We start from the raw sequence: 15,977 nt of genomic DNA, 5'->3' as shown, positions 1-15,977 counted from the left end.
CTGGAGGATAGGTCCATCAGTGGCTATTAGCAGAGATGGTCAGGGATTTAACCCCATGTTCTGGGTGTCCCCAGCCCCTGACTGCCAGAAGCTGGGGCAGGGGATGGATCACTGGATGATTGTTCTGTTCATTCCCTTGGGGGCACCTTGCATTTGCCACTGTCAGAAGACAGGATACTGGTCTACATGGACATCAGCCATACGGGGTCAGACCATTCTTATGGTCTGTACCCTACAGACGGGATGGGATGCCCCCTGAGGCAGAAAAACCATGCACGCTCTTCCCAGGAGAGGGATTGTGACTGGTGTCCACCTCTACCAGCCTAATTGACCAAAGGCAGCTGAAGTACAAGAGCCAGCCTGCTTTCCTCTACTCGTCTGCTTCAACCCTGCCCGGCCAGATCTGCCCCTAGGACTGACTGTGGCCCGTTCAGTCCTGGGCTGTCTGCTGAGGCTGCCAGAGAAAGGGTGTCAGTCATGACGACGGTTTGGGGAACATGGACTTTCGGCCTCAAGCTAACGTCTAGAGGGCACCAGCTAGTTTCACACATCCGGGGAGAATGCTCTGTCACTGCCACACTGGGCTGGATGCAATGACCCCCCCAGCTGCCTGGAGAGTCCCAGGTAACTGCTGAGCCAGCTCTGCTACCGGCCGCTCAGACAGCAACAGATCACAGAAAGGCCACTGTTGGCAGCTACGTTCAGGACCCACCACAGCCCCTCCCTGTCCCCTAGCCATGTGACCCAGGGCAGAGAGAACCCACAGACATGGGAAGGTGCAACCCCGCTGGACTGTCTTAGTGTGAAAGATGAAAGGCAACTCTGAGAACGAGGGTTTCCTTCTTATGCCCACCAGTCCAGCCCTTAGAGCTGCTAAACCAGGGGTAGGCAACCTATGGCACAGGTGCCGAAGGTGGACGCGAGCTGATTTTCAGGGGCACTCACACTGCTCTGGTCCTGGCCACCGGTCTGGGGAGCTCTGCATTTTAATTTAATTTTAAATAAGCTTCTTAAACATGTTAAAAGCCTTATTTACTTTACATACAACAGTAGTTTAGTTATATATTAAAGACTTATAGAAAGAGACTTTCTAAAAAAGTTTAAATGTATTACCGGCACGCGAAACCTTAAATTAGAGTGAATAAATGAAGACTCGCACACCACTTCTGAAAGGTTGCCGACCCCTGTGCTAAACCCTTCTCTGCTGCTGGCAGCTGCAGCCATTGACAGGTCTGACCTACTCCTGTGCTGACTGCCATCTCCAGATGGACTGAAGGCACCACCCCATGCAGAGCACCGTGTGGGAATCCAACGTCCAAGCAACACTAGCACAGGTGATGGTAGCAAAGCTCACCTCCCCCGACCAGGTGTAGATAGAAACAAACACAATCCTAGTTTCCCTGCTACCTGATGGTCTCACAGCAGCTGGGAATCTATAGCCAGACTCAAACTGTCCACAGGGCCAGCAGATCTGCATCATCTTTATTGGCTGCCTTTCCCAGACAAGCACTTCCATCTTGTCTTGAGCACATTTCAAGCAAACAGCTAGCTCCAATCTCTACTAGACAGTGGTAAAGCATCTGACTGCACTTGCACGGTGAGAGGAGATGGAGAGAGCTAGGTATCAGCGCTGCAATTAAGGCACCATAGCCTGAGGCTCCTAGAATCATTCTATCCCCGGTGTGGATGCTGACTAATGCCAACATGTTAGTGGCAATTGGTATTTACAGATGGGGAAACAGAATCAACACCTTTAGACACAGGGAGGTTCAGTGACTTGTCTGGAAGGCCCTGTGGCTTGCTGGATTTGGAATAGGGTTAGGTTCTAATCTGGACACTGACTTGAGGTGGGGGTTTTGGCAACTTCCTCCCAGCCTTGTTTTTTCTCCACCTGCCTTCCAGGCAGAATTCATGCTGAACTTGAAGACGAGTGGATGAAAGACGTTATGTCAGAGCTGTAAACACAACTCAAGCTCTTGGCTTCCTGCCTTGCCCTGAGTCTGCTGGGTCTCACTCGCCTCTCCTCCACCCCACCCTCCAGATCATGGCCAGCCTGGAACTCCCAAGGCCCATCAGCACAGCCGGCTGTGACCTGGAAAAATCCACACCAGGGGGATCTCCAGGCCAAGTCAGTATAAACAACAATCCCAACTTCTCCAAATATAGTCAAAGGCCCATCCTCACTGAAACCAGCTCAGTAAGATACATCAGGCCAGCTCCTTTTCTAAACAGGACTTTCAGAAGTCAGATCAAACCATGACTAATGCTTTCAAATGTCCCAGTTCCCTCCCTCCCTATCCCCAGCAACTGTCACAAGTTGAAGAAAATAACCCCCACCCCCCCATATAGCATGTGGGGCTGATTGGGTGAGCTTGGGTGCTGATGGGGGGCAGGTTTCAGGACTGGGCTTTTAATAAAAGTCAGAACCTGAACAGTGTAAGGATCCAGTCCCTGCACATTAATGAAATGTGCAAGCGACACTTGGACAAGATCCCTCACCAAAGGCTCTTAAGCAAAGCAACCAGTAGTGGGATAAGAGGGAAGGTCCTCTCCTGGATCAGTAACCGATTCAAAGATAGGAAACAAAGGATAATAATTAATGGTCAAAAGAACAGGAGACTAACAAATTTATTTCAGCATGAGCTTTTGTGAGCTACAGCTCACTTCTTCGGATGCATAGAATGGAACACGCAGACAGGAGATATTTATACATACAAAGAACATGAAAAGGTGGAAGTATGCATACCAACAGGAAGAGTCTAATCAATTGAGATGAGCCATCATCAGCAGGAGAAAAAAAACCTTTTGAAGTGATAATTGAGATGACCCATAGAAGGTGTGAGGAGAACTTAACATAGGTGAAACTTAAAATAGATTCAATTAGTGTAATGGTGTAATTAATGGTCAGTTTTCAGAATGGAAAGTGGTAAATAGCAGGATCCCACAGGGGTCTGTACTGGGACCAGTGCTGTTCAACATAGCCATAAAATGATCTGGAAAAGGGATCAATAGCGATGGGGCAAAGTTTGCAGAGGATAAAAAATTACTCATGGTAGTTAGGTCCAAAAGCTGACTGCGAAGAGTTACAAAGGCATCTCACAAAACTGGGTGACTGGGCAACAAAAAAGGCAGATGAAATTCTATGTTGATAATGCAAAGTAATGCACATGGGAAAACATAATCCTACCTATACATATAAAATGATGGGGTCTAAATTAGCTGTTACCACTCAAGAAAGATCTTGGAGTCATTGTGGATAGTTCTCTGAAAACATTCACTCAACGTGCAGCAGGAGTAAAAAAAAGTGACCAGAATGTTGGGAACCATTAGGAAAGGGGATAGACCCATGTTGTGCCCACACCTTGAACAGTGCGTGCAGCTCTGGTCACCCCATCTCAAAAAACATACATTAGAACTGGAAAAGGTACAGAGAAGGGCAACAAAAATAAGGAGCAGTAGGGAACCGCTTCCATACGAGGAGAGATTGAAAAGCATGAGGATGCTCAGCTTAAAGACGACTGAGGGGGAACATGATAGAGGTCTATAAAATCATGACTGAGGTGGAGGAAGTGAATAGGGAAATGTTCTTTATCCCTCCACATTAGCTGGCTGAGCCAGGCAAGTGGGCATGCTCTGACCATCCTTGCAGATGGCACACACCGCCTGCTCCTCCAGGCACCCAGCAGTCCCAGGGCAGTACAGCTCCACTCTGCCCCCTGCACAGTGCTGCTTTCCCATCGCATCAGCCAGCCCTGGGATTTCAGTGATCAGAATGGGAAAGAAACGAGAGGTGTAGCGGTGTCATCGCAGAAGAAGTGGGAGGATCTGGCAAGACCTTGGTTGCAGGGGAAGGGAAGCAGAGCCAACGGGGACACAGAAGCAGTGAGCTGTGGAGGGGGGGAGGAGAGTGGCGCTGCCAGACAGGAGGGTCTGGCAGTGAAGAGGATTTTTCTCCTTGACAAAACTTAGCGAGCCCCTCAGCAGGGAGTGGGAGGTGGGGTGGGGGAGACGGGCTGTGAGAAGAGAGACAAAGGCAATGAAGAGCCATCAGGGGTTGGGGCACAGGAGAATACCGCAGAGGAAACTCACTGGCAATGGAAATCCACTCTGTCCCTAGGCACATGGCAAAGCAGGGGCAGCGGCAGCAGAGGTCAGAGGAGAAGGCAGAGTGGACCTGAGCAGGACAGGCAGAGGACTGAGGGAGGGCAGCACGATGAAAGAAAAGGCAGAGAAGGAGGGAGACACCTTGTTTTTCCCATGCTGAGTCCATGGTCAGTGAGCAGAGAAGGTAGTAAAATCAACAGATCTTGAGTGAGGTCAGGAAAGATTTGGGGTGACATTCACCCCATGCAGAGGGCTGGCACAGGCCCTCTGCATGAAGGGGTGAGATTACAGAGTACAGGAAGAGAGGCAGAGAGCGGTTCTTGGAAGAGAGGCAAGCAGCAGTGGCTGGGGACACCTATGTCATGAGTGGCAGAAACAGAGCAAAGGAAACAGGCTCAGACTGGGAGGTCTAAGGAGAAATTAGACAGGAAGCACCACCCTTGGCACATCATCCACATGAAAGTGGGAATCACCTATCATTAGAGTCGGGGAGTCAGAGGTCAGTCCACGCAGGGGGAGCTGGGGCAACGACAGACAATGCCCACGTGGCTGGAGAAGGGACAGACGTCTCCAATGGGATGAACTTCAGAGATGGGAAGGAGATGGGCAGCAGAGGTTGGCAGGAAAAGCCGAACCTGATGGGCCACTAGGGTTTCCCCAGCAGGGTGCAGGAAGGCCCAGTGATGATAGCAAGGCTTCAGGGAGACCTCGGGGAGGAGGGAGCAGGTGACAAAGGCAGATCAAGTGCGCATTGGAGACTGAGCAGGTGTTCCTCAGGGAGTGGGCTTGAGAACGGGCTGACTCCAAAGTGAGGGGGAACCTCAGACACTACTGCTAGCAAGCTGCCTAGGAGAGCAATTAAAGTGGGGACCTGATCAGCAGCTGGGATAATAACGGGAGGTTTCCTGAGCAGTCCACCGAGTTTTGCTCACTGATTTCTTGCCCACACAAACCCTTCTGAGTTATGGAGGGACCCACGCAGGAGTATTTACAAGTCTTCAAAACCACTGGCTCCCCAGCAGCAAAGGGCATTCCCAGATCAGACATTCCAGCAAGTAACAGCTCACGTGCAGAGCAGTTCAGAAGAGGCTGGGGTAAACCTCCAACACTGAACTCAGATGGCAGAGAGACTGAAGGCTTCTGAACGGCTGAGGCCTGCCCAGGCATGGGAGTAACTATGAAGCTAACATCTTTCCCTGGCAGTGCCAGTCACTTCCAGGTAGACACAGGGGCCTTAGGCCAAGACTTTCAAAAGGAAGCAGCCATCTGGGTGCCTCCACTTCTGATGCCCAATCTGAGTCCCCTAAAAGAGGCATGACTGTGAGGAGCTCTGGGCTTAGCTGCCCGAAAGTGGTTTCTATTTGGCCTCCCACAAAGTACACCACCCCAAGGCACTTTTTGAAAATCCTGATCATCATTCCCGCAAGAGTGGCTCAGGGCTGGCCAGGGGCTACATTTGCTGCTCCCCCACTTGATGCCTGAACCCTTTCTAAACATGAGACCACCCAAGGACAAACAGCAAACACCGCACATCTAGCGCAATCACCAGAGGTTTGCATTGGTGGGGAAGGGCGCTCTTACTTTGAGGGCACAGAGCAAGGAGAACTGGGTTCTGTTCCTGTCTGTGTCTCAGACTCCCAGTGGGATCTTGAGCAAGCCACTTCCCCTTTCCATGCCTCAGTTTCCCCACCTGTAAAATGGGGCTAATAACCCTGCCTTTTCCCCCCCACTTGGTCTATTTAGCTTGGAAGCTCTTTGGGGCTCTTCTATTTATTTGTACAGTGTCTGCCACAATGGGGTTTGAGTATCAGTTGTGACTTCTACGCATTATTATAGCACATATGAGAAACCCTAATAAAGTTGCAAGCTTTCCAATCATTAGCTGAATATCAGCCTTTTTACAGTTATTGATCGGTCATGACTATATAGCCCCTCACCCAGCAGCAAATCAAAGTTCAGTGGTGGAATATATTTGATTTGCTAATCTATCTGTGCACTTGGTTTTCCCGCCACTAAGTAAACCAGGCATACATCACTTGAGTACCACAAGCACTGTACAAAACCCTGTTCTTTCCTATGGAGAAATATTGTCAACGGTCTCCTTTGCAGGCTTGAGCAGAGCAGAATATTACTCCCAACCCTGGAGGTAGTGTCAGAGAGATGAAGTGCCATCCAGTTCCCTACCTTGTGCAGTCATTCACACTAGTGTAAAGTGAGGATAAAATTATCCCACTCTGATCAGGTGGCACTTTAGAGTCACTGTGCAGCTGTAAATGACACTGCAAGGCATAGGGCCATGACCCTTAAACAGGACAGGCCTGAAAGGGTACCGGCAGCAATCAGATTGCAAATGCCAAACTCCTGGGGGAGAATTAGAGCAAGAGATTGCTCGAAGCGGAGTGAATGCAAGGAAGGGGCAGCTACCTGTTTGACAGACTAGCTTTTATTGACTTTAAATTGGGCCAGGTGAAGCTTTAAGAAAGACTAGACATGTAGGCTATGCCTGCCTCTGTATAGGTCTTAAACTCAACCTTGAGGATGAGGCAGCAAAGGTTAATGCCAGAATGACCAGTAACCAGCACAGCGGCCAATTCTTTGTTAATAATTGCACTGGGCCACAAACCAGGGGAGTCTGTAGGGCACAAGAGGAGGTAGGCAGCTGGAGGGTATTTACCTGGAGGCACTGAACACAGAAAGGGGTGAGAGAGGTTTAGTGAATTTAGAGGCTGGATTCTGGCTGTAGAATGTGCAAGAGGGTGCTGCCCCCTGGGTGGAGTGGAGGGTACCTGTTACAAGCAAGCGTGTACAAGGATTGAGCAGCTGGAAGGCAGGTGGAAAATACTGCTGGATAATTAGACTGACACAAACGGAGCAGGAGAGCTGTCAAATACATGAACAAATGAATGAATGAACGAACGAACACACACTTGCTCTCTCAGCATGCCCAGCTCTGGTGAGGTTACTGCAAGTGTGGGGGTAACAGTGTTTTTCTGAAAGCCCCGGGGGCTGGAGTGCTGTGAAAACAGCACTTTTTAAAAACAGAGCAAATTTCGATCCCTCTTGGTTGTGAGAAAAAGCAGGACAGTGTGACCCCAGAAAGCAAATGACAGGAAGTCAAAATGTATTATTATTTTTTTAAATCTCACGATTTTAAGCCAATCACATGATTTGGGGAAGTCTGGCTCTTGATTTTTCAGCATCTGGGGCTGCCAGTGCTGCTTTCTGTGAAATGTGAGTGAAAGAGCAGTAAAATCAAACGCACACATGACACTACCCCTGTGGTTTTACTACAGCTTTCATGTTCAGACTTCAGTTTCCCCTGGCATTTGCTGCATTTCTACAATATTCTAGCAGTTGGGTTTCACCCTCTTATCCCAAGGTTGTTTCCTATACACAGCTGGAGTGGGAGAAGCCAGGAGATTACTATTCTATTAAGGAATTAAACTAAAATGTCAGGTGAGAGCCAGCCATGCTTCCATCCAGACAAAGCCTATGTGATGACTGCTTTTTAACGGATTTCCTAATAGGACCGATCCCATATTACTCAGAAAGAGAATTAGAGTTTAATCAAGTCTGCAGATTATCTGCTTTGCCCAGGGAACCGGATTAAATACCTAAAGGGAAGGGACGGTGGGTCTGTTTTGAAAGGCAAGGACAAAAATCAATACACGTTTGATAGCAACATGTTAAATCCAGCAGATTAACCAGCCCGGAGCCCTCCTTGCACATGCCCTGCTCTGCTTTTCCTTGCAAGAGAGAGGCACCTCGGCAGGCAATTAACAGCATTGCTGTGAGCCATGATGGAGGGGCGCGTCCTTCCCGGGCTAAGCCTGGCTCTGCTCGGCTGTGCCGGGATCCCCTCACCGCCCGCCGGTGTAACGACACCGGCTGGCCTAGTGCCCTTAATCTGCCCTCTCCCCGCTGCAGCCCCGGCTCCCCCTTACCCAGCGCTCGCTTTCCTGCTCCGGGCGCACGTTCCCGTCTCCCTGCCAGAGCCGGGCGGCGCGGAGAGAAGCCCCCGGAGCCGAGAGCAGGCTCCGCCCGGAGCCCCGCGCGGTCCGCCCCAGCGGGCTCGGTGGGTGCCTGCCAGGGGGCGCCGCCGCCGCCGCCGCGCTCCTCGCCCCGTGCCGGCCGGCCCGCTCAGCCAGGGGTCCCCGCGGGCTCGGAGAGCCCGGCCCGGGCGAGCCTGGCCGCAGCAGCCCCGCAAGCGCGCCGGTGGCTCCCGCTCCCCGCCTGCGGCAGCCACAGCCCAGGACGGCGCTCGGCGCGGTGGGGTCTGTCCCCGAGGGAACCGCAGCCCGGCCCGGCCCCGGCGACTCGGCTCTTCGCACAGCTGCAGCTAGGCGGCTCGTAGCGAGCTGCCCCCGCGCCGGGACCGGGGCCGGGGCCGGGGCCGGGCTGCCCCCTCCCGGGCGGCTCCCCGCCCCCGCGGCACGGGAGGGAAATACAAATCCCCACCGCCAGCCGCTCGGCAGCGCTGCCCGCAGCCGCGGGTTCCCCGCGGGACCTCCCGCCCCCAGCTCCGGGCGGGGTCCCCAGTGCGGGCGCCCGGCCCGGGATGGTCCCCGCGCCCCGAGGAACCGGCTCCTACCTGGCGCCCGCAGAGCTCCGCAGCGCCAGGGCCATGCGGGGAAGGAGGCGCGGGGCCGGGGCTGTCAGCAGCAGCAGCAGCAGCGCGTATGGCCCGGCAGCCGCCCCCCTCTCCTCCTCATGCTCCCCGGCGGGGCAGACAGCGGCGGGTCCCCGGGCTGGCGGGCGGGCAGCGAGAGCCGGCAGGTTTCCGCAGCGCGCCCGGCCGTGCCCGCCTCCCCGGCCGCCGCTGCGCCCTGGCTGGGAGTGAGGGGCTGGCTCCGCGCCAGCGCTCTTATCAGCGCGCAGACCCTCCCACCCGCTCCCCCGCGCAGCGCTCTCCGCCGGGCCCGCCCAGCCGGCGGCCCGGCTGCCACCAGCTCGGCCGGAGCCCCCTGCGCCCCGCGGGGCAGCCGGCGGAGCCGGACACGTTCCGGGGAGTCCTGGCAGCTAGGGAGCCGGGCAGAGGCGCGGGGGGGGGGGGTGGCTGCTGCACCCCCTGCTTTGAAGTGCGGGTTTCACTCCTATTCAGGGGATACAGTTGGGTTCCATGGCTCTCAGCCTCCCCCCACACAGACACTGCTCCCGCCCCTGGAGAGACGTGGATTCCCCTCGGAGATCACTGGGGAGGGCAAGGAGCGAACTGGGGGAGAAGGAGAAAGGAGTGGGCGATGGGGGGATGTATAAGGACCAAGTCCTGGTCCCGGAGCTGCTCCAGAGTTGGCCCCAGTTACGGTGCGCTCAGAAATGCAGGGAATGGTTCTTGCACTGGAGCGCACAGAGAGAGGGAGGCAGCTCGCCCTTCGCCAGCCATGGGTTGGGTTTGTCCCAGCCAGAGCTAGAGTTGAGCAGCACCTGTTATGATGATGATGACGGCAGAGGATAAAGGCCCCGCTGCAGATCAAGGTCCCATTATTCTCATAGCAAGCGCTAGTCCCTGCCCCAAAGTGCTTGCAGTCTAAATGGACAAGAAACATTACTAGCCACATGAGACTAAGTGACTTGCCCAGGGTCACGTAGGAAGTCCGGGGCAGAGCAGTGAACTGACCTATGCTGGCCGAGTTCCAGGCCTTTAACCACAAAACCATCCTTTCCTGTTCCCCCAGCCTTCCTCATTTCACATTCCTACCCCACTGTAAAATGCATGCCCGGGGAAGGTCTCATTGTGAGTGCTTTCAGCAGACCCTGCCAACACTCATCTACCCCCATAAGACCATAAGAACGGCCACACTAGGTCAGACCAAAGGTCCATCTAGCCCAGTATCCTGTCTTCCAAGAGTGGCCAATGCCAGGTTCTTCAGAGGGAATGAACAGAACAGGGCAATTATTGAGTTATCCATTCCCTGTCCCCATTCACAGGTTTTGACAAACAGAGGCTAGGGCCACCATTCCAGCCCATCCTGGCTAATAGCCATTGATGGACCTATCCTCCATGAAGTTATCTAGTTCTTTTTTAACCTCATTATAGTTTTGGCCTTCACAACATCCCTGGCTGAGTACCACAGGTTTGCTGTGCATTGTATGAAGAAATACTTCCTTATGTTTGCTTTAAGCCTGCTGCCTGTTAATTTCATTTGGTGATCCCCTAGTTCTTGTGTTATGAGAAGGAGTAAATAACACTTCCTTATATACTTTCTCCACCCCAGTCATGATTATATAGACCTCTATCATGTTCCCCCCTAGTTGTCTCTTTTCCAAGATGAAAAGTCCCAGTTTTATTAATCTCTCCTCATATGGAAGCTGTTCCATACCCCTAATCATTTTTGTCGCCCTTTTCTGTACCTTTTACAATTCCAATATATATGTTTTTTGAGATGGGGCGACCACATCTGCATGCAGTGTTCAAGATGTGGGCATACCATGGATTTATATGATATTTTCTGTCTTATTATCTATCGTTTCTCCTGGGAGCTTTTTTGACTGCCGCTGCACATTGAGCAGATGTTTTTCAGAGAACTATCCACAGTGACTCCAAGATCTCTTTCTTGAGTGGTAACAGTTAATTTAGACCCCGTTATTTTATATGTATAGTTGTGATTATGTTTTCCAATGTGCATTACTATGCATTATCAACATTGAATTTCATCTGCCATTTTGTTGCCCAGTCGCTCAGTTTTGTGAGATCCCTTTGTAGCTCTTTTTGGTTAGTTTTGCACTTGAGTGATTTTGTATCCTCTGCAGACATTGCCACCTCACTGTTCACCCCTTTTTCCAGATCATTTATGAATATGTTGAATAGGACTGGTCCCAGTACAGACCCCAGAGGACACCACTATTTACCTCTCTCCATTCTGAAAACTGACCATTTATTCCTACCCTTTGTTTCCTATTCTTTAACCAGTTAGTGATCCATGAGAGGACCTTCCTCTTATCTCATGACTGTTTACTTTGCTTAAGAGCCTTTGGTGAGGGACCTTGTCAAAGGCTTTCTGAAAATCTAAGTGCGCTATATCCATTGGATTCCCCTTGTCCACATGCTTGTTGACCCCTCAAAGAATCCTAGTAGATTAGCAAGATATGATTTCCCTTAAAAAAAACATGTTGACTCTTCCCCAACAAATCATATTAATCTATTTGTCTAATAATTCTGTTCTTTACTATAGTTTCAACCAGTTTGCCTGGTACTGAAGTCAGGCTTACCGGTCTGTAATTGCCGAGATCACCTCTGGAGCCTTTTTTAAAAATTGGCGTCACATTAGCTATCCTCCAGTGGTCTGGTACATAAGCTGATTTAAATGATAGGTTATATATCACAGTTAGTAGTTCTGCAATTTCATATTTAAGTTCAGAACTCTTGGTGATACCATCTGGTCCTGGTGACTTATTACTGTTTAGTTTATCAATTTGTTCCAAAACCTCCTCTAATGACACCTCAATCTGGGATAGTTCCTCAGATCTGTCACCTAAAAAGCATGGCTCAGGTTTGGGAATCTCCCTCACAACCTCAGCCGTGAAGACCGATGCAAAGAATTCATTTAGTTTCTCCTCAATGGCCTTATTGTCCTTGAGTGCTCCTTTAGCATCTCGATCGTCCAGTGGCCCCATTGGTTGTTTAGCAGGCTTCCTGCTATTTTTTTATTTTTTATTTTTTTGCTATTACTTTTTGAGTCTTTGGCGACCTGTTCTTTGAATACTTTTTTGGCCTTTCTAATTATATTTTTACACTTCACTTGCCAGAGTTTATGCTCCTTTCTATTTTCCTCAATAGTATTTAACTTCCACTTTTGAAAGGATGCCTTTTTGCCTCTCACTGCTTTTTTTTACTTTGTTGTTTAGCCATGGTGGCACTTTTTTGTCCTCTTATGATGTTTTTTAATTTGGCATATACAGTTAAGTTGAGCCTTTAATATTGAACTATGAGAGCTGTGTCTGGCCATATCTGTTCTACCCCAGTGGTTTGGAGGCTAGCTCAACCAATGTCCATTAGCCAAGATGGGCAGGGATGCAACCCCATGCTCTGGGTGTCCCTAAACCTCCAATTTCCAGAAGCTGGGATGGATCACTCGATAACTGCCTTGTTCTGTTCATTCCCTCTGAAGCACCTGGCATTGGCCACTGTCAGAAGACAGGATACTGGGCTAGATGGACTGTTGGTCTGATCCAGTGTGGCCGTTCTTCTGTTCTGCTCTCTGTTCTAACACAGTGGTTTGTTTGTTGTGTGGAGGGGACAAGCATGGCTCTCCAGCTGTGTGAGCTGCCACCCAACCGCACAGCCCTATGCTCCTGCAAACCAGCGTGTGAACATGGACCCCCCAGCATTGCCAAAGAGCAGTGAGCTGGCACAAGGAAGTTTGTTGCTGTTTACTTTGGCTGATGGTTTCTGTCCTGTTCCAGAGCATCTGAAAAGAGACAGACTACAGGTGAATGCTTCCTCCTGCAGCTGTCAGCTCCAGCAAGGATCAGTAAGTCCCACCCTTCAGGCAGGACCCAATTCCATGGGAGCACAAAAGGATCACACACGCCCTGGCACAGCTGCATTTTAAAAAGTCATGGAATGGCCTCTATCCTTAACCCTCAGGAGTGATGAGAAAAATAACCAAATACAACCATTATACCAGCTTCCCCAGACTATTAAATTGCACAATCACAGCCCCGTGGTGGCATCAGTACTTCTTGGCAACACTCTGTACAAACGATCGGTACATTTGCTACACAGCTCTTGAATGAGGACATTGAGGCGGGGGGAGTTCAGTAGGTTTTATTTACTCTTTTTGTATTGCTGGGCAACACCAAACCCCTCCAGCTAGGGTCATGTGCCCTGAAAGAGAGAACGGGAGTTGTCAGAGGTTTAGCACAGGGGAGCATCCCCACCCATATTGCCAAAATATATCACTGTAATTACCAAGGCCCCATGCTGTAAGTTGTTCCCTGCAGGTGGATCCCTGCCCCTGTGTGGAGTCCCATTGACTTCAGGGGGATCTGTAAGGCATAGGAGCCTGCCTGAATGGAACCACTGACAGATTAGGGGCCATTATTAGGAATTAAATCCCCGGTAGCTTTTCTCACAAGAGCATTCCAGTGAATAATCACATGCTTAAAGTGTAAGTCTGTGCAAGATTGGGACCTGCTGGGGCACTTGGGCAAGTCACTTAAATGCTCCATGTCTCAGCTTCCACATCTGTAAAACAGTAATAATGATAGTGACCCTCCCGCCCCCTTTTGTAAAGTGCTTTCAGATCTACAGATGAAACATGCTATAGAAGATCCAGGTATTATTATTATAGTAGCACTGATTTCACCGAATACCTTATAGGTTATCCTTTAGTTGCAAAACTAAGTAATAGACCCTAAATAATTCAACAGCGTAGTGGCAGCATACTTGCACGTGTCATCCGTCTGTCCCTGTTTCATTCAATTTCAAATTCTCTGTGTGTGAAGAGCCCAGTACAAGGGGGACTGCAATCCCTCCTGGTGGCCTCTTGGTGCCACCGTCATAAAAATACAATTAATAAGTGAACAAAATAATATTAACAGGAATGACTAAACTTGCACAAAAGATACGTTATTTTACTAGTCTTAAGAAATTAAATGAGTGATTACTTGATATCATTATTTGGTTTTGGTAGCATCCACAGTGCGCAATATGTTATATAAATACAAAATAAGGTGTTGGGCCTGTCCTGACATCTGTGGGATGTGATCATCTATCTATCGATCAATCTATCTATTGATCTATCAATTTATCGATCTATCCCCATATACTCCCTCCATCTATCTAGCTAGCTCAGCAAAATAACACCTTTTATTTACTTGATGTAATAATACAGCAAATGAATGAGTGAAGCCAATAAGTCACGGCTCAACATACAAACATTATCCTTGATACTCATTTTGCAAAGCATGCTAAAACCTTGTATGCACAACAGTAACCAACCAAGCTCAGAGTTTAATTAGATGTCAGGAGCGGAGTTCTCCCTTAAGCTTTCTGTTCTCTTACAGTTATGGTCACTGACCTACTTTCCTGCTCTTTTGCTGAATGTGGTGCAAAAGTCTTCTAGAACCCCAAGGCACGAACTCTCCTACGACAGTCCCTAGCCAATGAACTTTCCTTGGAACAGTCTATGTCTATGTCTATGTACAAAGCAACTCCCAGTCTGCCTTTCTCTGCACATTAGCTTTTCATGGTCCAGCTTCCCCAGTGCCTCCTGCTGGTGAATTCACACATTAACTGTAGCTGGGACTTTTTATGTCATCTGGGAAAGGGGACCATAGAAAATCCTAATATGTGAACCCTTAATATGATTATTGGAAACCATAATGGTGGTATTATTTCTGATCTTTGCATTACATTGGTGCTCAAAGTGCAGCCCAAGATGAAGGACCCCATCCTTCACTCACCACTTGAAAAAGTCAGAGGTGAGACATTGATGCCTTTACTTTTGAAACATCTTCAACCGAAGTAGGTCAAAACAAAGCAGTGACATGGGGTGGGGGCAAAGGGGGAGGAAACTAGGAGCCATGGGAGAGATAGGGGACCAGGAGCAGAGAGGAGAGGACACACTCAGGGATGTGTTGATGGGCAAAAGGACCAGTTTCCTTCCTTCTGCTCCCCGCCCCCGTCTCCCCTCCCCAGTCTTCCATCCCCCTTTCATGCCCTGTTTTTCTTTGCCCCTGTCAAGTTTTAACACCCACAACAGACAACACATCTATAGATACAGAATCCACGCGGCTTGTGATGCTGCACTAAAGCACTGTCCATGCAGCCATTCATTAACATGCACCCACAAACTGCACATTTCTTTCTCCTCAGCACCCAAACCCCCTTCACCTTCCTGCCCAAGGGAATGCAATTGCTGCAGGCCATTGTGTATGTATGCAGAGTGAAAACCACACACCTTTAACAATCAGGAACAAAATCACACAGTGCGGTGCAAACCCTAGAGCACAGCGTGAAATGCTGCAGTCCGACTTTTCTCTGTTCAATACCTTGGACGAGATGGAATCCAAACTCATGAATGAATGGGTGGGATAACCCTTAGATTATTCCTCGCTTGAAAACATCCTGGTCCCTGCGATGGAGTGAAATGGCTAGTGCTGGTGAAGATAAGACCAGACCTCAGGCTGCTGCACACTAATACATTGAACTTACTTTTGAATAGGAGTCGTGGGCCCCCGACTGAGGATATGGAGGGGGCTCTTTGCTCCCAGCATCCATTGTGGAATCACGTGTTGCTCTAGCCAATAACAGTCTTCAAGGGATGTCGCCTCTCTGAGCTACTCCCCAGTCTCAGTCCACATCCCTCCCCAGTCTCGGTGGTAGAGGATGGCGGTGTGCTCCTGTATGCCAAGGAGTTCTGCCAGTAGCACTTCCTGTGATTCAATCTTAGATAGTCTGACCAAACTGTCTTACATTCCCATCAGTGCCTCCAGCGGGCTTTCTTCACTGCTGCCCAGGGAAGCATGGTAATGGAATGACACCACTGCACGCTGTATCTCAGGCGGCTCATGGGCTTCCTCTTCCCGGGGTCCTCTATCCATTGCTTGCTGAGCTGTTCCCCAGGGTCCGAGGCAGCAATGTCGATCATCTTCCCCCACAAGATGGCCTGCGTGGCACCGGGGCTTGGCGTGGCCTCTGTAGATCTTTCCAATGTGCCCCTCAGGAAGCGTGCGGCAATGTACATGCTGGCGTTTTTCACACCAATTCATTGATAGAAGCAACTTTCTGGCCCACTAGCTAGAGAGCAGGAAATCGTCCATGGCACTTTGCGGGGTGCACTTTCTCAATTCCCAGAGGGCTTTCCTCACCTGGATGAAATCACATGGCATTTCTTTGGCTTCCCGGCTGGTCGGAAGCCCTCTCTAAC

At 50.1% G+C, this 15,977-nt stretch overlaps 1 protein-coding gene across 5 annotated transcripts in view; it reads right to left on the bottom strand.

Moving 5' to 3' along the window:
• Positions 1-15,977, bottom strand: part of SLC8A1 (solute carrier family 8 member A1) — a 313,517-nt gene that overhangs the window by 275,741 nt on the left and 21,799 nt on the right. For 2 of the 5 annotated variants that reach the window (XM_045009044.1, XM_045009039.1), the window contains exon 1: positions 8,696-8,924. The exons of 1 other annotated variant lie outside the window; for it this stretch is intronic. The gene's annotated coding sequence lies outside the window, so the exon portion shown is untranslated. Of the gene's footprint in view, positions 1-8,695; positions 8,925-15,977 lie in introns of those variants that run through there. 2 more of the 5 variants (XM_045009041.1, XM_045009042.1) reach the window with 2 other exon arrangements.

This window comes from Mauremys mutica, chromosome 3, assembly GCF_020497125.1.
Source record: "Mauremys mutica isolate MM-2020 ecotype Southern chromosome 3, ASM2049712v1, whole genome shotgun sequence".
Taxonomy (NCBI): Eukaryota; Metazoa; Chordata; order Testudines; family Geoemydidae; genus Mauremys; species Mauremys mutica.
This window is presented reverse-complemented; position numbering and strand designations above follow the sequence as displayed.